Source organism: Protopterus annectens, chromosome 3.part0, assembly GCF_019279795.1.
Source record: "Protopterus annectens isolate FY-2018-M chromosome 3.part0, PAN1.0, whole genome shotgun sequence".
Lineage (NCBI taxonomy): Eukaryota > Metazoa > Chordata > Ceratodontiformes > Protopteridae > Protopterus > Protopterus annectens.
Genome location: NC_056731.1, coordinates 1,628,099,629 through 1,628,121,753, shown reverse-complemented (window position 1 = coordinate 1,628,121,753; position 22,125 = coordinate 1,628,099,629).

Genomic DNA, 22,125 nt, shown 5'->3' with positions numbered 1-22,125 from the left:
TATCATTAGTAATATCCCTGATGTGTGCAACAGATGTATGAGTTTTTGATGCACATCTAAGTCTGTCATATCTGTCAGATGTTCTCAAAGAGCATCATCCTGTGGAACTTGAAAAGGCCAAGGCATCAACAGGAGTCCACACTGAGGTATTCACTCCACAATGATAGATGTGGCCGTCAATACCTATATCACCAAGAGGGTAGAACAGTGGATCATATACATGGCATCTAAATAAGTGAAATGTGTGATGTGACCTATATTTCATGTCCAGTGATCAAGTGTGTACATCAGGGATGTCTGCTAGGCTCTTTCCTGTCCATGATTGAAATCACAGACATCAAGAATGACATACAAATCCTGTGTCCCTACAGCTGTCTGGAGGACTACAGATTGTGGACAATCATTGACTCCAGCTGTGAGATTGGTATAATACAGACAGTATCAACACACATCAAAGATTGCTGCCACAGCCATGACAACACATGAGATGAAAAACATATGAAGATTTGTTTCATTGTGTAAACAAATGCACAAACCAAGGATCATGCAGATGTCACACCCCATCAGCAGACTAGTTGTTATATGGCCTGTATCCTGGGGTATATGGTATGAGAAATGTCCACCAGCATGTGTCCACTGTGGTGAGTACTCCCTTGTATGTAACACAACTACTGAGTATGTGCAGGACATCCACATGACAAGCCATAATACCTTCATAGGTCACTGCCTTCACCAAACAAATGCCTGAGAACAATGCATTCTTCCTCATGTCTCTCCATAAACATCTTCCAGAGATGTGTAACTAAAGAGTACCACCTTTGTCACTGTGAGTTGTCACACATCTATTTGTGCATGCCTAGGTATTAGTTTTGTTGCATAAACATTACTGTCTGATGGCATAGAATTGCCATCAAAGTGTAATACCACATGCATGTGTGATATCTGTTTCAGTGATGCACTCATGACATGCATAGCTGTTTAATGACACTGATGGCATGGTTTACATTTGTGACAGTGCAGATAGTGTCATATATATATATATATATATATATATATATATATATATATATATATATATATATATATATATATATATATCTGCCATACACACCATTCAACTAGCCTGTAGGGATCATAATGTCAAGTGTGTCTCCTCACACCTCCTGCATATGTTAGTGTCAGGAAAGTGTGCTTGATTACACTCATAGATTTCTGACATGTCCTAATAGTTGTACAAGTGTGCTAGTACAGAATCACCTATGCTCACTCAGAAACACATATGTTGTGTCAGAGATATGGGTATTACTGGTGGCATTATTCTGATATTATCCATGACTGTGTGTGATGGCTTTACTATTGGTCATGAGCTTGTATTTGTGTCCTACTTGTTGAAATCCTCTGCTGACAATACAGGCATACTCAGGCAAACCAGTCTGCACATCTTCACAATATGCACCCAACCCCAATTCTATTGAACATCCATAATACATGTCCTCTCTATTGATCATGTCTGGATGCTTATATCACACAGATATCCTCCACTGTTATGTCACCTTGTATGACAGTCACATCATATACATTTGTCACTGTGCAGTCTGTACTGTGCCATGTGGAGATGTGATTAGTGTTCCTGCTGCAACTGTCTTCCTTTTACATTTCCTCATGTGCAGTACATTACAATGTTTCACCTGTCTTCACACACTTTCCATGACTGTTTCTTATAAATGGCAGTCCATGTATCCTTACACATCATTGACATGACTTGTAAAGACTGTCTGGAATGGGATTCCACAATACTCAGCACTATGCCCTGTCTTGTGCCTGTCACACGTACATTAATATATGAAAAACCCTCATGGTCTATGTGGCATTCCATGCAATCTCACTAGCTCAGTATGCTGGAGTGTACACATACACTATCCTGTCCTGTTCACACAACATAATACATTCATACATGAAAAATCCTGGTGGTCCATGTGGCATTCTGCGTATAGTGTAAGAATAGTGGAGTCCTGTTATGGCACCATTCAATGTCATCCTGATGGAAAGGAAGGCTATTTTTGTCTTTGTCTGACCTTTAATATCACTATCACTCTGTCCACTTTCATATGGGATACACTGACTTCAGCTCCGTTGAAGTTCACACTTGAAACACTCCACTGTGGGTGATGTACCAGTGCTTCTGTCTTACTTCTTGTCTGTCTAGGCTAACACTCTGCACCTCCACTGGAGCCATAGCAAGGCAGGAAGCACATCCTCCTCCAGGACAGGTACTTTTAAACTACTTATTGATGACCCTACCCAAGGCAGCTTCTACATTTCTAGACCTACTAGTCAAACTCAGCTGTTTTGGGGACTCATTTGGGGATTTATTCCTCCACATCATGTAACTTATTTATCAAGGTGATACAATAAAGATATTAAGAAATTACTGAATGAAGAACAAGTTAGAAAGAGTTAGGAGTGAGTGTCATATTAGTACCAGTACCACAATACCATGATGCTGTATTGACAATGTGTCTTAGGCAAAGTTATGTTTTTTACCAGATAGATATTGGTGTGAAATAAAGTAGGATGTTGGTAATGGCCAACGTATGCCAAACAGCTAGTGCCTCTACTGTCATTAGCAGTTTTATAGAAAAACTATCTCATTTGGGAATTTACCCCTACATTACCAGATGGGTTTCCAACTGTCTCACTGACAAGATACATACTGTCAAAGTGGATGACTTCACTTCTAGCAAAAGAACAGCCACCAGCACCATACTACAGGGTTCTGTGCTGGGCCCTTTACTGTTCAGAATTTATTTCTCAGAAGTCCAGGCAAAGTTGGACGGCCTGTGGCTGACCAGGTTTGCTGACAGTTGCAAACTGGGAGCAATCACTGAGTCCCCAGACAAAGTTAATGTACTGCAAACAGGGTTAACATAGGCAAATGATTGGTTCTAAAGCCATGGATTAAAGCTAAATGCAAAAAAAATGCATCATTATTCTCTTCGGGAAAGCTGACATTCCTGCTAATTATATTATTGACAGCACCCCCCTAAGTGTAGACCCAGTGGTACATGAGCTGGATACTCAGGTTGATAGCAATATGAACTTTAACCGTCACATATCCAATCCACAGTAGTAAGGAAATCCTTCTGTGTGGCAAATCCTATAAGTAAAGGCATCATACTCAGCCCTCATCAGACCAATAATTGGGTACAATGCTCCCTTTTGCATGTACCTCACCAGACACCTGCAAGAATTGGAGAGACCATAGATGTTTCTCAGAAAGAAATTACAGGGTAGACAAAACAAGTCTTATGCAGAAAGACTGAAAGCCATGGCATTGTATTCTGTCTCCTACAGGTTGTTAAGGGATGACCTGTGCCTGGCCTGGTCCTGATGGAAATGCTACACATTTGTAAATCAAACTGCAAGTGGGTCACTCACTCCAAGGATCTTAACCTAGCCTCTGACATGAATAGGTCATGCTGGAGAGAAATACACAGCTCCCAGAGACTGCCATTTCCCTGGAACAAGCTTCCAATTCATGTGAAACAGGGCCCCTCCCTGACCCTCTTCAAACGCAAACTAGATCAATGGATGGGTAACCACAAATTCACTCCTGGGGTGGTGTCCATGTCCCTCCTGGACAGAGGAAGTTGGTATTAACTACTATAGATGCTTACCTCTGCGAACTTTGCTCACCTACACAGACCGTCTCAAAAAACTCCAGCTTTACTCCGTCACATATTGCCTACTCAGAGGCAATCTCTGCCTAACATACAAAGCTATGTCAAACCCAGAGTTGTTGGACATACTTCACTTAAAGAAATCCCAATCCCTCTGAGCTACATGCTCTAAGGACCTAAACCTTGTCACCACAATAAACAGAACATGCTGGAGGTATAGATTCCTGTCCCAGAGACTTCCCATACTCTGAAACAGACAACCTATCTATATCAAACAAAGCTCCTCATTAGCACTCTTCAAGAAAAATCTTGATGACTGGATGGGAGATGGGAAATTCACCCCGGGGATCACTTCTGTGGTTCTGCTCAACAGGGGCACAGGAAAATAATTGTCTTGGGTGGCGAAAGTCAGGGTACCTTTTTGGCTAGACTTATCTAGGCCCTAGGGCCAATAGCCTAGTACCTACCTATGAACCTATGAACCTAACCACCGACAATTGAGGCAAATCAGGATCAATATGGCTAGTTTTGTAATGGCTCTAGGGCTGTTAGTCTATTAAGCTTCTATGAACCTATGAACCTATAATAAGAAAAAAAACATAGCCTGCAAAACAGTGTTTTTATTGTTACTTTCCCTATTTTTGTATTCTTTGTTTCATTGATCATATTATATTATTAATATGATAATGCATGATACACACTAAAGTTATTACCTTCTGTACCAACTACATTGCCATACAGGCAAAGCAAACAGATACAGCACTGCAGGTTTATTTATTTATTTATTTACATTTGTTTACTGGGATAATCTGATTGGGCCAGCAAAAGCAAACCCCTTTTCAGCAGAGACACAGGGAGAAAAGCTCCATATACCAATATGAAAAAGACGAAGTAAACAAAAGAGAAAAAAGTTACAATATTTTTTCTTGTAAGATAACATAGTACAGAGTAAGCTTGATAGCAAATAGTACCAAAAGTAGGAGGTAATCATACAGATTTACAATTGCATTGGTAATTGTTCACAATTACATATACAATGCAGACCCACTTTTGAAATCGGTCATGTTTACATACAGCTGCATAGCAGTATCAGATCACAATAGAGATGTAGCTGCAATGTAGAGCAGAGCATATAAAGGAGTAGTAGAGAGGAGTTCTCAGATAACAGCTAGGCAGATTGTGTTGTAAGTAGGCAAGGAGAATGAGTCTGGGTCTAGAGGAGTTAGAGTGATTGAATATGGGAAAGAGGGCAATTAGAGTTGGAAAGATTATAGCAATAACCCACGCCTGGGTGTGGGTAATGCTGGATTTACCCACGGTTGGTGTGGTTTGGTCACAAGGGCGAAGCCCGAGTGGCCAAACAAAGACAACCGTGGGTAAATCCAGCATTACCCACACCCAGAAGTGGGTTATTGCTATTATACAATGACATTATTTAAGAAAAAAAATAGTTACTTTTCTTAAATAATGGCATTGTATAATGCCTCCGTGCTGCCCTTCCGCAGCTGTCTGGTATTATGCGGCAGTTTTGATGTATTGCGCATGCATATGTTTACGCAGTACATCAGAGCTGTGGGTGTAAGCAATGGAAAAAGCAAGATCTCCGTTGCTTTTTACAAACTGTCTCACTATGTTAAAGGAGTTTAACATAGCGAGACAGCTTTAAAAAAGCAACGGAAAATCTCTAATCTGTCATGCAGCACCTCCCCTGAGTATGAAGATATTATCATATAATGTGCCCTGTGTCTTACAATAAATCTACACTGTAATATAATGCAGTACAGCAGTGATACAGTATGTAAAAAAATAATTAAATTGTACCAACAAATTCAAATTCTCCTTTAGAAGCAGTAGAAGTCATCATTACAATTGACCTTATATTTTTGGCTGTACATGTCCCTTCATCCACTTGAGATCTGACACTGTCAATCACAACTTTTCTTTACAGTGCTACATATTGGGTGATAACTGTACTGCTTCACAATATAATCTCCTTCTCCTCCCATCCCAACTAACAGTGTTCCAAGTAGTCACCAGTTTTAGAAGAGTTTATCACACTTAAGTATCTTCCTTGCAAACTATTACTCACAGATGATTATTTATTTATTTTACATTTTCAGTAGAGACCCGGGGAGGAAAGCTCCATACAAAAACAAAAACAACAATTTATAGTTATACAGAGAAATACAATAAAACAAATAGTACAAATAAGACAGTGATGACAAAAAGCTTCTGCTTTAAGTTGCATGTATAATAAAATGCATCATCAATATGGTGTAAATAGAATCAAATGTAAGCTGCTCTGGAGCAACATTGGGTAAAAGACAACGTATATGGAGTATGAAGATAAGATCAATTAACTGGTAAATTAGTAAACATATAAAATGGTTGACCCATCATTAGTGTCAGAAAGTAATATAGGATCTGTAGTCTAGGTTGGAGCAAGGACAGAGCCAATGGTTGGAAAAGTAGTCTCTGAGACTTTGCTTGAATATGGAGGTATTGACAATATTGAGGATGTGCTGAGGCAATAGGTTACATATTGACAATATTGAGGATGTGCTGAGGCAATAGGTTACAAGACTTAGAAATTTTGTTGGAGTACAGTGAGTAACCAAAACTGTTTATAGATCTGGTTACTTTTAGCAGATGTTTTTCAGAGGAATGTAGTTCTCTAGGATTAGAGTTTGCATGTACTAATTCTTTTAGGTCTGGGCAGTTATTTGGCTTAGTTTGATTAAAATTTTATGAGCAAGAGTGAGTTACTTTAGTTGAACTAGATGGGGTAGCTCAATCCCGTTATGTTTTTTTAGAGCGAGGCAGTGGTGCTCCCTATTGAAAACATTAGCAGCAAATTTGGCTTTTTTATGGTAGCATGACTTTAGTTGGAAAAGATCTGTCTTACATAAGTTAGTAAAGATTTGTAAAGAGTAGAGAAAGGTGGAGAGAAGAAATGACCTGGCAGTAGCTAGGGTGGAGGTGCTGGTGAGATAGGGTTTAGCTCTATAGAGTTGACCTAATGTTATATGTAACTTTTTTATAGTTATAGCTATGTGTTTGTCGAGGTTTAGTTGATTGTCGATTGTGACACCAAGGAGTTTGGTATATTCTACTGGTTTAATAGGAGTTTGGTTGGATGAAAAGATGGTGAGTGGAGGACTTTTGTCAGTGATCTTGTTTTTGGAGAGGACCATGAGTTTAGTTTTTTTTTGGGGAGGGGGGTTGAAGATGAGTTTGTTTTCAGTTACGTAGGTTTCCATGTCTAACAGAGATTTCTGTGTTTTTTCCTGAAGTTCAAGGGTAGTGGGAGCACAGCAGATTAGGGTGGCATCATCTACATACCGGATTATGGTGGCATACTTAGTAGCAGTCAAAAGGTTATTAGTGAATATGGTGAAAAGAAGGGGACCTAAAATGCAACCTTGTGGCACTCCTACAGAGATAGGCAAGAGGGGGGAGAGGGTGTTAGTCCACTTGGCGGACCGTTGGCTGTTGGAGAGGTAACTATGGAACCAGTGAAGGGAGGAGGAACTTAAATTGTATGAGGCAAGTTTATTAAGAAATTTTGATGGCAGACAGTGTCAAATGCCTTTGACTTGTCTAGAACGATTGAGGAGACAAGAAGGCCACTGTTTTTAAGAAGGTTTACTGTGTTAGTGAAATTGACCAAAGCAGTACATGTGTTGTGTTTGGGTCGGAATCCATACTGAGAGTTGAATAACATGTAGTAAGTAATCATGGTGGATGCATTTTTCTAAGATTTTAGCTAGGAGAGGGAGGAGAGCAATAGGATGGTAGTTAGAGAAATCAGTGGAAGTGCCACCTTTGTGGAGAGGTATGATATGTGAGATTTTCCAGATAGTGGGGATGTACTTCTCAGAGATGGAATGACTAATGAGAATGGACACAGGATAGCAGATAGATGGTGCAGCTAGCTTTAAGTATTCATTTGGGAGAAGGTTAGCAGCAGGGGATGAGAGTTTAAGCTTTGAAAGAAGCATTTTGATATAGCTAGTTGGACTGGGTGATATAGTGAAAGAGTTAGGGGAACTGATGGGATGAGAAATGGTTAATTGTACAAAAGTATGGGGGATGTAATAGAGGTGAAGTGTGAGTTAAATTGTGAGGCTAGGCTATCTGTGACATTTGAGGTGGAGGGGGAGGAGTGGAAGAGTTGTTGGGTTTAAGGAGGTGGTTTAGGCTTTGTCAGAATTTTGCAGGGTTGTGTGTATGTTTCTGCTGAGAAATGAGGAAAAATATTTTTTTGTCAAGTATAATCTGTTTTTTAGCCTGGTTCCAAAGTTGTTTATATTTTAGCAGGTCTATTGTGTTTTTTGTTAGATGGTAGATTGACCAAGCTTTGTCTCGTTGTTTTAGTAAGGCTTTGGAGTTGCTTGCTAGACATGGTAAATGTTTGGATTTGGTATGAATTTTCTTAATGGGGGCCAAATTATTGGGTATATTCAGAAAAGTGTCCTTGAAATACTGGACTGCAAGATCGAGTTGGAGGGTTTTGAGATAGCTGCAGTCATACTGCTGTAGAAGAGAGTTAAATAAGGTAAGTATATTGCTCAGTACTGCCTTACCTTAGATGCCTTAGACCAGGAATCGATAAATACTGTAGCTTACTTCTTTCTAAGGTAAAATATGTTGCAGGGTATATTCTTCTGATAAAATGCCCATGCATGTAACATTTTTCTTTACTTTAACTGAATTATTTATGTCTTGGATACCTGTAGGATTTGCTTGAACTGCATTAGCTTTGTTTGGTTTATCACAGCTATGTAAACTTTAGGTGTAACATTATGATTGTCTTCTTTCCTGAGGCTGCATTCCCTTCCTATTTCTGGAAGCTTTCTTCCATGTTAAACAGGTAATAAAGTCTGTTAGAGAAAAAATAAATGCAATGCATAGCTTCATGAAATAGAATTACGTCAAAAGTCAGACAAGGAGAAACAAAATGCTACAATATTAACAAATCTCAATTCTAAGTTGTGATTAGGAATCAGATTAATCAGTCTTGTTTAATTTAGTCTGAACCTGGTTTGTGTGATTACTTTTATTTGGTAGAATGCTACACTGAATAAAATGCCTTGTAAATGAATTTGGCTGCTGTAATATTTGTGCAAGTCATTGACTTTAAATTTGGTTTGAGCTGAGATTAGTACATTTTTTAGATAGGAGATATAGAAAGCTAAAACTTTAATAGAATAACTCAGACATTAAGTTCAGATTTAGGAATGAGCTTGGTTGAGAGCAGTTTGCCTGAGTTCTGTTTACATCTGATTTGTGTGAATGCCATATTTGAAAGAAATGACACTTGGTCACATTACACTGAATGAAAGAACTGGCTTTGTGTAAATGCCACTGCTGTAGTATGTGCACAACTCAGTAACTTAAGATTTAGACTTTAATTTGGGCTATAGCTTTCATTTTTTATTATTATTTTTGATTACAGTTAGAGCTGAGGTTAAGGTTAGATTTATGCTTAAGATTAGCTTTTTGTTATTTTTTCATGTGAAGTTTAGATGAAAAGTTTGTAAACGGATGCATTGGTATATATGTAGGTGTACCATGATTGGCTTTATGGGTTTGTATCGTAAATAATACATGAAGAATTCCTAAAACATGTATTTCAAGTAAAGGTTAGATTTAGAATTAATGTTAGGTTTAAGGATGTATTCACAACTAGGCTTGGACCAGCCTTTAGATGTAATTTGCCCCTATTCTGAGGGCTCAGTGGGATCCCCCATTCTGTGGAATCACCATTCCCTACTACCTAGCTGGTCTCTCATTCCCAAACAGTCACCTCTCAGTTCTTTTACTATTCATAGTTTACTGTCTACACCAACCCCTAATCATTAGCTTGTTTACTGCTTGAAAAAATACAATCAGTGCTATAAACAAAGGACCATAATGTATATTTTGTATACTGCACAGAAAAGTGTAAAAATATTGTACATTTTTTATACATTTGTTAACTGGGTAGGCCCAGCAGACAGAAGTGTCCCTTTTCATGGAGAACCCAAGAACACTGTCTGATGAAGTGACTTGCTCAGAGTCACAAAGCAGACAAATTAAGGTGAAAGGAATCAAACACTATGCTCATGACTACACAGAACAACTCATTAACAGTTGTTGTTTGTCTTTCGGCTTTTTCCCGGTAAGGGGTCGCCACAGCGGAACGCTGGTCCACTAATGATTGGCAGTAGATTTTTACAAAATGCCAAGGTGTCAGCTCGACACACAACCTTCAACAAAGGCATGCCCATTTACGCACGCATGTCTTTCAAACGTTACCCAGCCGTGGGGAGGACATGCAGATTCCACATAGAAGGCACTCCCAAGCCACGCTGAGAATCGAACGGGAGAACCTCTTGCTGTCGGGTAACAATGCTACCGTCATACCACCGCGGCATTAGAGCAAGTCATTAACAGTCTGGAGTCTTAATTCTCTGTGCTATCTGCCAAAGATCTTAACTGTGAAGTCATCATAATGGCAGAATGCAGCATTGATGGGCACACATTTAATGCAGAAGTACAGTCATCAAATTATATCGCATCACATACTGGAACATTATAATTCATACAGCCAGTACAAAGTATAGACATTAAATCATACTGCACAGTACAGTAATAAAATGCAGATGGCAGCATTATAATCATACTTGAGCCAGTTTAATTCAGTATACAGACAGTACCCCAACTCCTTCTCTTGTAACTCAAAATTTGCTACTTCAATACACATAATCCATTATCCTGCATGAATGGTACTTCTATCCAATGAACACGAAACTCCAAAAAATTACCCCTACATCCATCTTTGATGCACTGTATTCACATATTATAATAGAACCATCATTTGCTCTTTCAGTCATTTTACATTCTCAGGGAGGTAAACTAATCATTTTAACTCTTACAGTTCTTACATTTTTGTAAACTTGTGTTTTAGCATGACATTCTACCAAATAATGTATTCAAATCACAGATTAAATTGTTTTTTCTTTACTTTGCTAAATTAACCTTCTAAAACAGTTTAAATATTTTAACTGCTACTGTCTTTAGTAGGCTCGTTAGCAGTACAGTACTATTTGATAAAGACTATCTGTGGTGTCCATAGGTTCATAGGTTCATAGGTAGGTACAAGGCGATCGGCCCTGGGGCCTATCCAAGCCCAGCCAAAAAGATACCCTGGCTATTGCCACCCAAGAAAATTATTTTCCTGTGCCACTGTCGAGCAGAGCCACAGAGGTGATCCCCAGGGTGAATTTCTTATTTCCCATCCAATCATCAAGATTTTTCTTGAAGAGTGCTAATGAGGAGCTTTGTTTGATATAGATAAGTAGTTTATTCCAGAGTATGGGAAGTCTCTGAGACAGAAATCTATCCCTCTGGTATGTTCTGTTTATTGTGGTGACAAGGTGTAGGTCCCTAGAGTGTGTAGCTCAGAGGGATTGGGATTTCTTTAAGTGGAGCATGTTCAACAGCTCTGGGTTTGACATAGCTTTGTATGTTAGGCAAAGATCACCTCTGAGTAGGCAATATGTGATGGAGTAAAGCTGGAGTTCTTTGAGATGGTCTGCGTAAGGCATCTGTTTGAGGCTGGTAATCCTCTTTGTGAGGTATTTATGCGGCCTTTCCAGTTGTTGTAGATGTCTTGTGAGGTACATGCCAAAAGGGGCATTGTACGCTATAATGGGTCTAATGAGTGATGAGTAGAGGGGAACAATGACCTCTTTTTTTCTGGATGAGAAACCTTTTGTGATGAGGTGTGCCACGTAGAAGGATTTCCTGACTACTGTGGTGATGTGATTATCAAAGGAGAGACTTACTGTCCACCTGTGTCCCAAGGTCTCTTATCACACTTTCAGTGTTAAGTATACTACTGCCTATGTTGTAGTTCATGGGTACAGAGTTTTTACCAGAGGGGATGACAATGCACTTTTTGGCATTGAGCTTGAGGCCATGGCTTTGACACCAGGCATCTGTCTCAGTGAGGGCCTTTTGTAGGATGTCCACATCATTAGGAGTTTTGATTATGGCTCCTAGTTTGCAGTCGTCTGCGAACTTTGTTAGCCAAAGACCTTCTGTGTTAGCCTGTACCTCAAAGAAGTAGATACCAAACAGGAGAGGACCCAGGACTGAACCCTGTGGTACTCCACTTGTCACTGGTCTGAAGTCCGATTTGGAGTCTGCTACTTTCACAGTGTGGGTTCTGTCAGTGAGCCAGTTAGCAAGCCATCTTGTGACATAGGGATTTATACCTAGTTTAGTGAGTTTATCTATAATTCCACAGTGGGGGATGGTGTCAAAAGCCTTGGCAAGATCTAGATAGGCTGTGTGAACCACTGGGTCTATATTAGAACATCGAGGTTTAAAACCTTTGAATGTTCTAATATCGAACCCTACAGAGCAAAAGCTGAAAATATTGAAGGAACAGAAACCCAAACTCTTTCCTAGGGAAAGAATTTGGTTGTCCGTTTCTGTTGCTTCGGTATTTTCAGCGCTGTGGTGGAAAGTTACGGGTCAGGATTAGGTAAGTGTGCGATTGTGTGGATGTGAGGGTTAGGGAGCGGGTGAGGTGAGTGTTTGATAGTGACGGAACTTAGGGTTAGGGTTTGGGTTAAGGTAAGTGGATAGTTAGAGGTGTGTGTATAGTTTAGAGTAGGGTTAGTTGTAAGATTTTAGGTGTATGTGTGTGGATTGCTGTCTGTATGGTGTGCTTGTGTTGTGTGTATGTGTTTTGGAACAGCGATTTTTTTCCCTAGGAAAAAAAATCACTGTTCTGACAGTTTGAGATTGTAAGCTTTCACTTACATAGGGTCAATTAATCATCGTTCACTTCTTTCAGAGGTCGGTGATCTAATTTAGACCTGAACCACCTTACCCTTGTCTACGGCTTTGGTGACTGATTAAAAGAAGTCTATCAGGTTTAGGAGACATGATCTGCCTTTTACAAACCTGAACTGGGTGGGGTCCAGAGTTTGGAGATTACCAATGACTTTGTTTATAAGTTCCATGATGATACATTCCATGGCCTTGCAGACCAGGCTCATCAGGCTAATGGGGCGGTAGTTCCTGGGGTCCTTGGTGGCTCCCCCCTTGTGGAGTGGGATAACCATCACTGTGCGCCATTCAGCAGGCACAAAGCCTGAGGTGAGGCTATGATTGAACATGGTACTTAGGTGGAGTGCCAGTTCATTCTGTAGTTCATGTAGAACGCAGCCTGGGATGTTGTCTGGTCACATGTATGCTGTGCTCTTGGCTTTGGAGAGTGTGGTTTTTACCTGTGCAGCCATGATTACAGGAACTTTGCATTCTTCCGGTATAGAGATGGGCTCTTTAGGGGGTGAGAAGGGGGTAAAGTTAGCACTGAACCTATCTGCCAGGATGTTGGCAATATCAGTTGGGTCTGTATATTTTGTGCCATTGTGCTGTAACTCAGAGCAGATCTGAGTGTTGCCATTGAGATTCTTGACATAGCTATAGAATGCTTTGTGGTTGTCTTTAGAATCAGTGGTGATTTTGTTTTCATAACTAGCTTTGAAGGATTTTATCAGTGATCACAGCTTCTTACTGAGGCTGACCAGGGAGCTCCTCCACTCATGGGATTTTACTCTCTTTTGCAACAGTTTCTTCCCTCTGTTGTACAGTTTGTTTATGGCAGGGGACCACCAGATTGGCTTCTTGTTTTTGGAGGATAGCGTCTTGGTTCTGTTTGGGATAGCACGATCCATGCACTCATGTAAGTGCTTATAAAGTGCAATTTGTGGAGGATTCAGTAGTCATAACTGTATTGTCCATCTGCATGGGTGTCATGAAGTTCACCACTTCTGTCTTAAGAAGCATGAAGTTGGCTTTGTAGAAATTTTTTACCATGGTTTCCTTAATGGGGGGTGGGGACAGGATGTGGATATCTAGGGTAATTAGCTTATGGTCAGATTGGACCAATAAGGCATTGACTTCAGGTGTGGAAAGTTGGTCACTCATGTTGGTAATGACTAGATCTAGGATATTGTTGCCCCTGGTGGGGGTGTGGATAAGTTGATCCAGGGTATTGGAGTTTATGAATTCCAGAAAGCGTTGAGCGAAGGAGTTGGTACATGAGTAGTTTTCCCAGTTAATGGTGGGGTAGTTGAAATCGCCCATTAATAGGTTGAACCCTAATATTTTCCAGTACATCAAGAAAAGAGGAGTGGGAATCCTGGGGCATGGTGGGGGATCTTTGGCAGTTTGGATTGCAGTTTTGCCCAGAGTTAGTTGCACTTGGATAACCTTGGCTGCATTATGCTAAGCAACTAGCCTGGAGGTGTGGATAGCCTTAATGAATATGGACACACCTCCGTCTTTGGTGTTCTGGTCCAGGTTACATGGCCGAAAAGTGTGGTATGTGTTATAGCCTGGTAGTGCAGGGGTGCACTCTGGAGCCTTGAACCAGGTCTCAGTCACTGCACAGGTATCGATGTTCTCCATTTTAAGGAGTGCCTCGAGTGAGTGCATTTTGAGATTTAGACTTCTGGCATTGAGTAGCATCACCCTCAGTTTTTGCTTGCCTGTTCCTGTTACGGTGGTGAATTTGTCATTTGAACCTTGCCTAAAAAAGGCACTATAGGGGCAGCAAGAACCTTAGCCAGTATCCGGAATCCCAGGGGTGACAGGTGCAGGCCATCTCTGGCAAAGCATCGTGGTCTGTCGACCATGTCATCCAGGCAGACAGATAATGGATCCCTTTAGAATGGCACCAGAAGCTTAGCCAATTGTTGAAGTCAATCATTGTGTCCTTGTACTGCGGCATCATTCTGGGAGATAGCAGAATGCTACTCAGGGCTAGGGTTATACCTGCCTGGGCTACAAGATCAGAGAGCTCTTCAACATGGACAATGACAGAGTCATATTTGTACTTGTTGTGGAGTAACCTGAGTGCGTGGGTTATGTGGTGGATCTTGGCACCTGACAGACAGCTGACAGTAACCTTGTCCTTGTTTAGCCTGGTGAGTGGGACATCAGTGTGCCTGACTATAGAATCACCTATGACTTGTGTGTTGGGTATGTTGTTTTGCCTTATTGGCTGTGGTTATTGACACACTGAGTCTGCAGGCTATGTGTCATTTGGGTTGAGTTGGGGATGGAGGTTGCTTGCATTTCTGCTTTGGAGGTCTCTGTTGCTTGAACAGATTATTATTGAGAGCCTCCAAGAATGTTTTTGTGTTTCCATGTGTGGATTTTGGTGGTGTAGATTTAGTGAGACTATGTGATGAGTGTGGTGTGGTGCAAGTGTTTACCTTCTCCTCTTGCCTGTTAAGTTCAGTCTTGATTGGAGAGAGCTTTATCTCCAGTTTGGCTAGATAAGTGCATCTCTCACAGGTTGCCGTGTTGGGTAGTAGAAGGAGAGGGTAGCCTGTGTACATGAGGCAATTTCTACATTGCCCCAAGATGAGAACACTGGGAGCTGACCCTTGGACATGCCTGAATAAAAAGACTATTTTCCTCTAGATAAGTTAGGAAAGTGAGTACAAGAGCTGTTTTTCTCTAAGCAGGTGAGGAAAGTAAGTACCAAAACTGTTTTCCTCTAGGTATGTTATGCATCATTTATGTTGTTGGAATGTCCATAGCATCCAGCCACAAAAATTTAATTGAGAGGAAAGTTCATTTCATCTGGACAGAAAACTAAATGTGAGAGAAAATGAGTTAAAATAAAGATCTTTGAAAAGACCAGATCAGATGCACATATAAATTTTTAGATTACATTCTAGGAGGGATGAGGAGAGAATTTGTTGGAGCTTTCATAGTTAAAATATCATTTTTGACAAATGAAAGCTTCCATAACATAAATAAACATTTGCCAGATTCCTTTTCCAAATCTGTTATTACTTAATGAGAGTATTATCCTGTCCAGGGTCAAATGAAATATGAGCAAAGACCAAATACATTATTGAAAGGAAAATACTGCAGTAACTGTATCAGTCTGACTTCCAGTCTTCCTAAAGGAATTTTAGTCTTTTACTTCCAACTAGTGTCTTACAGAAAGCATGTACAGTATGTGACCGAACAGCTCCAGCTGAACAAGAAACATGTTTTTTAATAAAACCTATGCCACACATAGTTATATTGACTCCTCTTTTCTAAGAAGCCAGCAGATTCACAGATTCTCACCTTTCAAAGAATGTTCTAGGCAGTGGAGCAACAGAGTTTTGGTGGTGAGAAATAGCAGCACAGACAAACACACACACATGACATTGCAGTCTAAGTCAAAGTGTACCCCCATATGTTTGAAGGCTAAGTAAAATGCGTTATATTAAGGAAAGCAGTGAACAACTAGTTCAAATAATGGGAAAGGGCAGCTGCAGGCACACACATCTGCATATACATACAGCAAATCGACTGACAAAAAAATAAGCATGTAAAGCCTGTTACAGATCATTCAGAAGAAAATGAGACAAAATAATTGTTTTTTTGGGAAAATGGGAGAAACTGAATTTTTGACCTAAAATGAGATGTCCAAAAAATCATGACAGTTGACACTGCGGGATGCTGTTATACTTTTTCTAATTGAAATCTGCATTGGTATGTTTCAAGACTTACATATACTCACAAGTCAGCAACCCCAAAAATAATAATATTCTCTTACTTGAAAGGAAAAAGATGTTAGCTGATTATAGATTTACCGTGAGTGTACAACAGCAATCATCTTTTCCAGTTTGGCAAGATGTTTAACAAACCCAAACTTGCTCTACCACAAATTCCAAGTAGCTCTTGTAAAACGTATTTTATTAATCCCAGTCTGATGACAGCAGATGTACTAATCTGCCAGGGAATCAGATCAGGATTGGTATGTCTTTAGTTTTATTTTATCTCATCTTTTGTTGAGTGCCGCAAAAGTGATATAACAAGTGAATGGACTCTTGGTTAGTAAGACCCATCATGGTTGTAAACATGGGTGCTAGTACTATAGAGCGAGGGGGGCTCCCCACTGTTAGATCATCCATACCTCTGTCCCTTTCATTTTCCGCGTGCCTCCCAACTGCCATGATGACATCACGTCAGCGCACGTATTTCCAGCCATTTTTTGTGAGAGGGAATGAACGGATTTATTCAAAGCTGCTGCCAGAGCAGAAAGGATTTATTTGCAGAAGCCACCTGTCTGGACTGTAGACTGTAGAGTGGAGCAGGAACGGACAGAAGCTGCTGGAGATCTATCAGAGTGAGTACACTGCTGGACTAAATTTATTGCAGAGGTGTGTGTGCGTGTGTGAAAATGCCCCTAGCAGGATACATCTGGTGGCTAGAGGTATTCAGGCTCAAACCTTGTACCTTGGGTAGAGGTAAAAAGAGCCTAAATTCCCTAGCCACCATCACTTGTGAATTTATGCCTCACATGTTTGTTCTGTTCCTTATGTTTGCAGGATTGGTAAAATAAAACCTTTTATTCTAGCAATTTTCTAATGTTATAAAATCAGTATTTGAAATGTGTCCCTATTTTGGGGCTGTATTCCCCCATTATTGGCTTTGTTCTGTATTTTTGTGCTAAGAGGTTGAGAGCTAAGGTGAGAAGTGAGAATTGAATTCACTAAATGATATGATAGCCATTTAAGTTGGCTTTCTGTCTTTCAGGAAACTGCTGGTTTAGTTTAGTGGTATCTTGCTCTGACTGTAATGTACATGGTTCTGGGTTCAAGACTTAGCAATGAAATGCATAGTGGCAATATAACATTTTATGCAAGCAACTTTCCAAAATTATACACACAATGTTTAAAATGTGTCCTGTTTTTTGTCCCCCCCCCCCAATTGAAAATAAGTTCAAGAAGCTGTGCAACATGCCTATGGCTTATACTCCCACTGTGATTCTGTATTTATATATTGTGTGTAGATGTAAACTGTTATCATGGAAATGTTCTGAATAGGGCAGTTTTGTCATTATTGGTGCATGCAATTTGCTTTATTGCCCTCTGCATGAGCACACACGTGTACACACACACACACACACACACACACACACACACACACACACACACACACACACACACACACACACACACACACACACACACATCAAATATACTACACTCTTACTACATTCACATGACAATATCTTCAGCTTTTTTCTTAAAAAGATCACGTTAGTGCCACATTGCTTGTTCATTACTTGTTTGTTTTGACTAAGACACGCTCTAGGAAGTTTGCATCTCTCTGTCTCTCATTGACTGTGCATTTGAGCAAATGAAATTGAAGAATGCAGAGCCGTCACACATCAAAGCAGAGCAGATGCAATTAAGAAGGAAAAATCATGGTCGAGAGATGTGGGTGGGAAACTTTTTTTTTCCCCCTTTGGTAACACTGACATTTATGGGGAGCCCCTGCTAGTACCTGCCCTATGCAGCTGTCCAGGGAGGTTTGTGTTGGATCAAGTTCTGAAGTTGAAGGTGAAGCAACTGAATCTAAGAATTAGAGTTGTAGATCACACTGATGTTAAGCTAATAGAAAAAAAAATAAAGGATAAAGACACGAAAAGATGTCCACAACTGCATGACACGCTAGGTGACTGCCTAGTTTGCCTATGGTTAAAGCCAGTCATGGCTGGGGTTAAGTTTAGAGTTAGTTTTGGGTTTTGAGATAAAGATAGGTTTAAGTTTGGAATTTGGCTTAGGTTTAATGTTCGGCTTACATTTAGGGTAACAGTTCGGGTTTTAGGGTGTGTGAATGCTGTAGTATGTGCTGATCTGTCATAAGAAATACAATGGCTAATTCTGCATACTATATTGTACGCATTTATGATATGTGTCTTCTGAGTAAATGTTTTTAAGATTTTATCATTCAGTTGCTTTTGATGTTATTGTTTTCAAAAGTATGTCCTATTGCATACCTCTCAACCTCTTAGTGCAAGAAATCTGAACAAAGCCTGAAAAAATGAGGGGAGAAAGGTCCAAAAATATGGATAGATTTTAAATATTGTTCTTATAAACTTAGAACATTGCAAGAGTAACAGGGGTTGTGTTAACATACATTTTCTGAAACTCAAATGTATTGCCATTATTTAGTGACTTCAGTTTTTAGATTATTCCAGTGATTTGCCAGAAAACCACAAATTTCATGAGGAATAGATCAAAAATATGAAGCAAAAATCTGGACATTCTGCCAAAATCTGGACATTTAAGAGGTGTGTCCTATAGCAAATATTGTTATAGCTGTAAGAAAAAAAAGCATGCTGTTATTACAAATCATGCTGGCTGTTCAACTGAATGTGTCCTTTGAAATGCTTTCCCTTTCCTGTACGGATAATTTAAAAGTATAAGACAAAGGTTTATTATATATGGTCATACTAGATGGTGGTACTTGCAGCACTGAAAATCACTGCAACTGAACAGCAAATCAGTACAGTTTTTCTTTCTTTCTTTTGCCTAGGGTATGAAGAGGTAAGAACTTCAGTACCATGAAATTCAGTGTAAGACGCCCTTGAGTGATTTATCTTTTGTAACAGGTACAACTCAGCAACACCCTAAAAACCTGGAGAGTGAGGCAATATCTTCAGTGAGCTCATAGTAACTTTAAGAGGTATTCTAAAAGCATGGGATATAGAACACTGAGCTTCACATAGCTCTGAACAAAAGCATTTCATTCCAACCTTTCTTGTATTATTAAATGTGTCACACCCCTTTCTGTTTTCAAACCCTGCCTAGTTACCAGTCACAAAGAATTCATTCTATTTCTCTTTTTAACCTTAATGTTTGTAGCTGACTTTGAAAGTGCACCTGCTTTACTTAGTGTTGATTTCACAAGCTTTCCATAAACTGTTTTGAACACAAACATAACTCCTGATAGTGGTGAACTTTGTAACACATTCATTTTAGTGACACTGGAATATACATGACCTGTATTATGTGTCTTGCTTGAGTTAGTAAGCACTTTTCATTTATAAGAATGCATTTCTGCATTTAGTAGGTGCTCTATTTTTGATAAAAATGAGTTTTCTTTGAATGCTAATGTTTTGTTTTTCAGATTTCCAGTAGAGACGAGCTGTTACTAGTACCAATGTTTCCAGGGAAACTACCAACAATAATTTAATGGATCCCATGTGAGCTTGTACTAGCAATATACTGAGCTCTTTAGCCCTCAGCTTGAAAGAAAATGGATTGAAGAACCTTGAAATGTTGGTGTAATTAAGGGGATGGAGAAACGACAGTGAAACATTGCAAGAAACTAAGGATGTGTTCTGTGCTACCCAACAATAATGACCATAACAGAAAACTTCACAGTCTTGAACTGGATAACAGTAATGAGCCACAAAAAAGTGTTTGCCAAAAGAAATAGGTGACTTGGCAGGCAATATTTCTATAGAGATTTCAAGAGATTTTTATAGTTTATAAATTAATAATTAGCTGTTGATTCAGTGAACCATTTGTAGCCTAGCCACATAATCCCATATTGAATTTATCAAGACATGAGTTAATATCAAACCCTCAATAGGATGAACTACTTTGAATCTAGTAAGGGCTTAAGGTGTCAGACAGGTGGATGTACTTACAAGTGTCCATCCGTTGTCCAGATTGCCCTTAAAAAGAGTCAGCAAACTAATATGCTTTACATCTTGCAAGTCTGTTCTAGGACAGATGGCATAATGGTTAGAGTATGGTTAAGAGTCTTTGCTTCCCATGCACAAGATACAATGTTTGATCCTGACCTCTGGACAATGTATGTGTTGAGTTTGTATGTTCTCCCTGTGTCTCTTTGGGGTTCCTCTCACCTTCCAAAAACATACTAGGTTTTCAACCTCAGATTCACAGAGAATTGAAGCTGTGGGCAGTAGAGCAGACTTTAGATGGTGCCTACTGGGGGGAACAGCTGTATAGATCAACAGTTTTCATCATCAATGGTGGTGAACAGTATTCTTTAGAAAGAACACATATCATAGGCTGTGTGCAATGTCAGGGCTAGCCACCCAATGGTGTAAAAATTGGTTCTAGGTGATTTGGTTACATTGACTAATGTTGACAAAAATGGGCATGGGTATTTGCTGGTGATAAGTGATTTGAGGACTCAGCCTACTTCGATCTATACCAGGGATCAATGCTGACAGTAGGAGGTTGTGTATGTGCCCCTATTGACCAGTGTGTACCTACAATAAAGCCCAGCAGCCTTGAGTTAATAAGCTACTGGCCATTCGGTGTCCAGTTGCCCAGCTTGGAGTACCTAGGATAGCACTGTTCAGTGAAAGATGGACATAAAACTATTCAGCCTTCCAAACATGAACTAAGGATTGCTAAGGAAGCAGCTTGGAAGTGAATGACATGATGTTAGGCAGGAGCTGGACATCCTTCATATCCAGGAGACAAAGTGGAAGGGCAGTGCAGCAAAGCCACTTAGCGTGGGTTCCAGGGTCTACTACTCTGGGGTGGGGGGGGTGGGCAGACAAGAAATGGTGTGGGAATTTTGGTGAGGGAGAAGACAGTGATAATATAATTACTGACAAACGCATGGCAGATTCCAGTGTAAGGATAGAGTAGTATTCATAATCTCATCACCTCAGTATATGCCCCACAGCAGGGTTATGACAATGAGGAAAAGAGTGCATTCAGACAGAAATTGCAGATCCTACTAGACAAATCAGGACAACATGAGTTGATACTGATGATGGAGAACCTGAATGCACATATTAGAACAGACAGACAGAACAGGATATGAGGATTGCCTCAGTTCATATAGGTTGGGCAACAGGAATAAAGAAGAAGAGGGCATTTTAGACTTCTGTCTGGCAAATGGCTTAATGGTGGCCAACACATGGTTCAGAAAGGCAAACAGTCTGAAGATCACATACAAGAGAGGTCAACATGCAACCCATGTAGACTTCCTCCTAGTAAGGGAAAGGCATTGGGGGTTGAATCAGTGATTGCAAAGTAATCCCCTGTGAAACAGTTGCCACAATTAGCTGCAGGGAATAGTCATAAAAGGCTCTGAGATCAACAAAGACTAAGCTGAAAACCTGTAATTTGACTAGAGAGAAAGCACAGGAGTTCAAGGACGTGCTCATGGTTCTAACACCTCACAAAGAGGTGGAAATAAGTGTAGTTGAAAATAAATGGTAGAACCTTAAAGCAGCATGCTTGAGTACTATAGTACAGATAAGTGGCCAAGCATGATATGGAATAAGGTACATAAGGAAAGCTGGTGGTTGAATGCAGAAGTCCAGCAAGTCATCAAAAGAAAGAAGGAGTGCAGGAAAAAGTTGGAGATAGAAAAGATAGACCAGGCTAAGAGGGAATATTAGTTGGCTAACAAAGATCCTAAGACAACATTTGCAGTAGCAAGGAACAAAGTGCACTCTACCAACTTCTGTAAAAGGACTCAGCAGATGGCACAAAGAAACTTTTACATTTCACAAGGCAAAGACAGGATGATAAAGAAGATAGCCATCAGATATATTTCATAAAGAATGCCAGCAGCAACCTGCTCA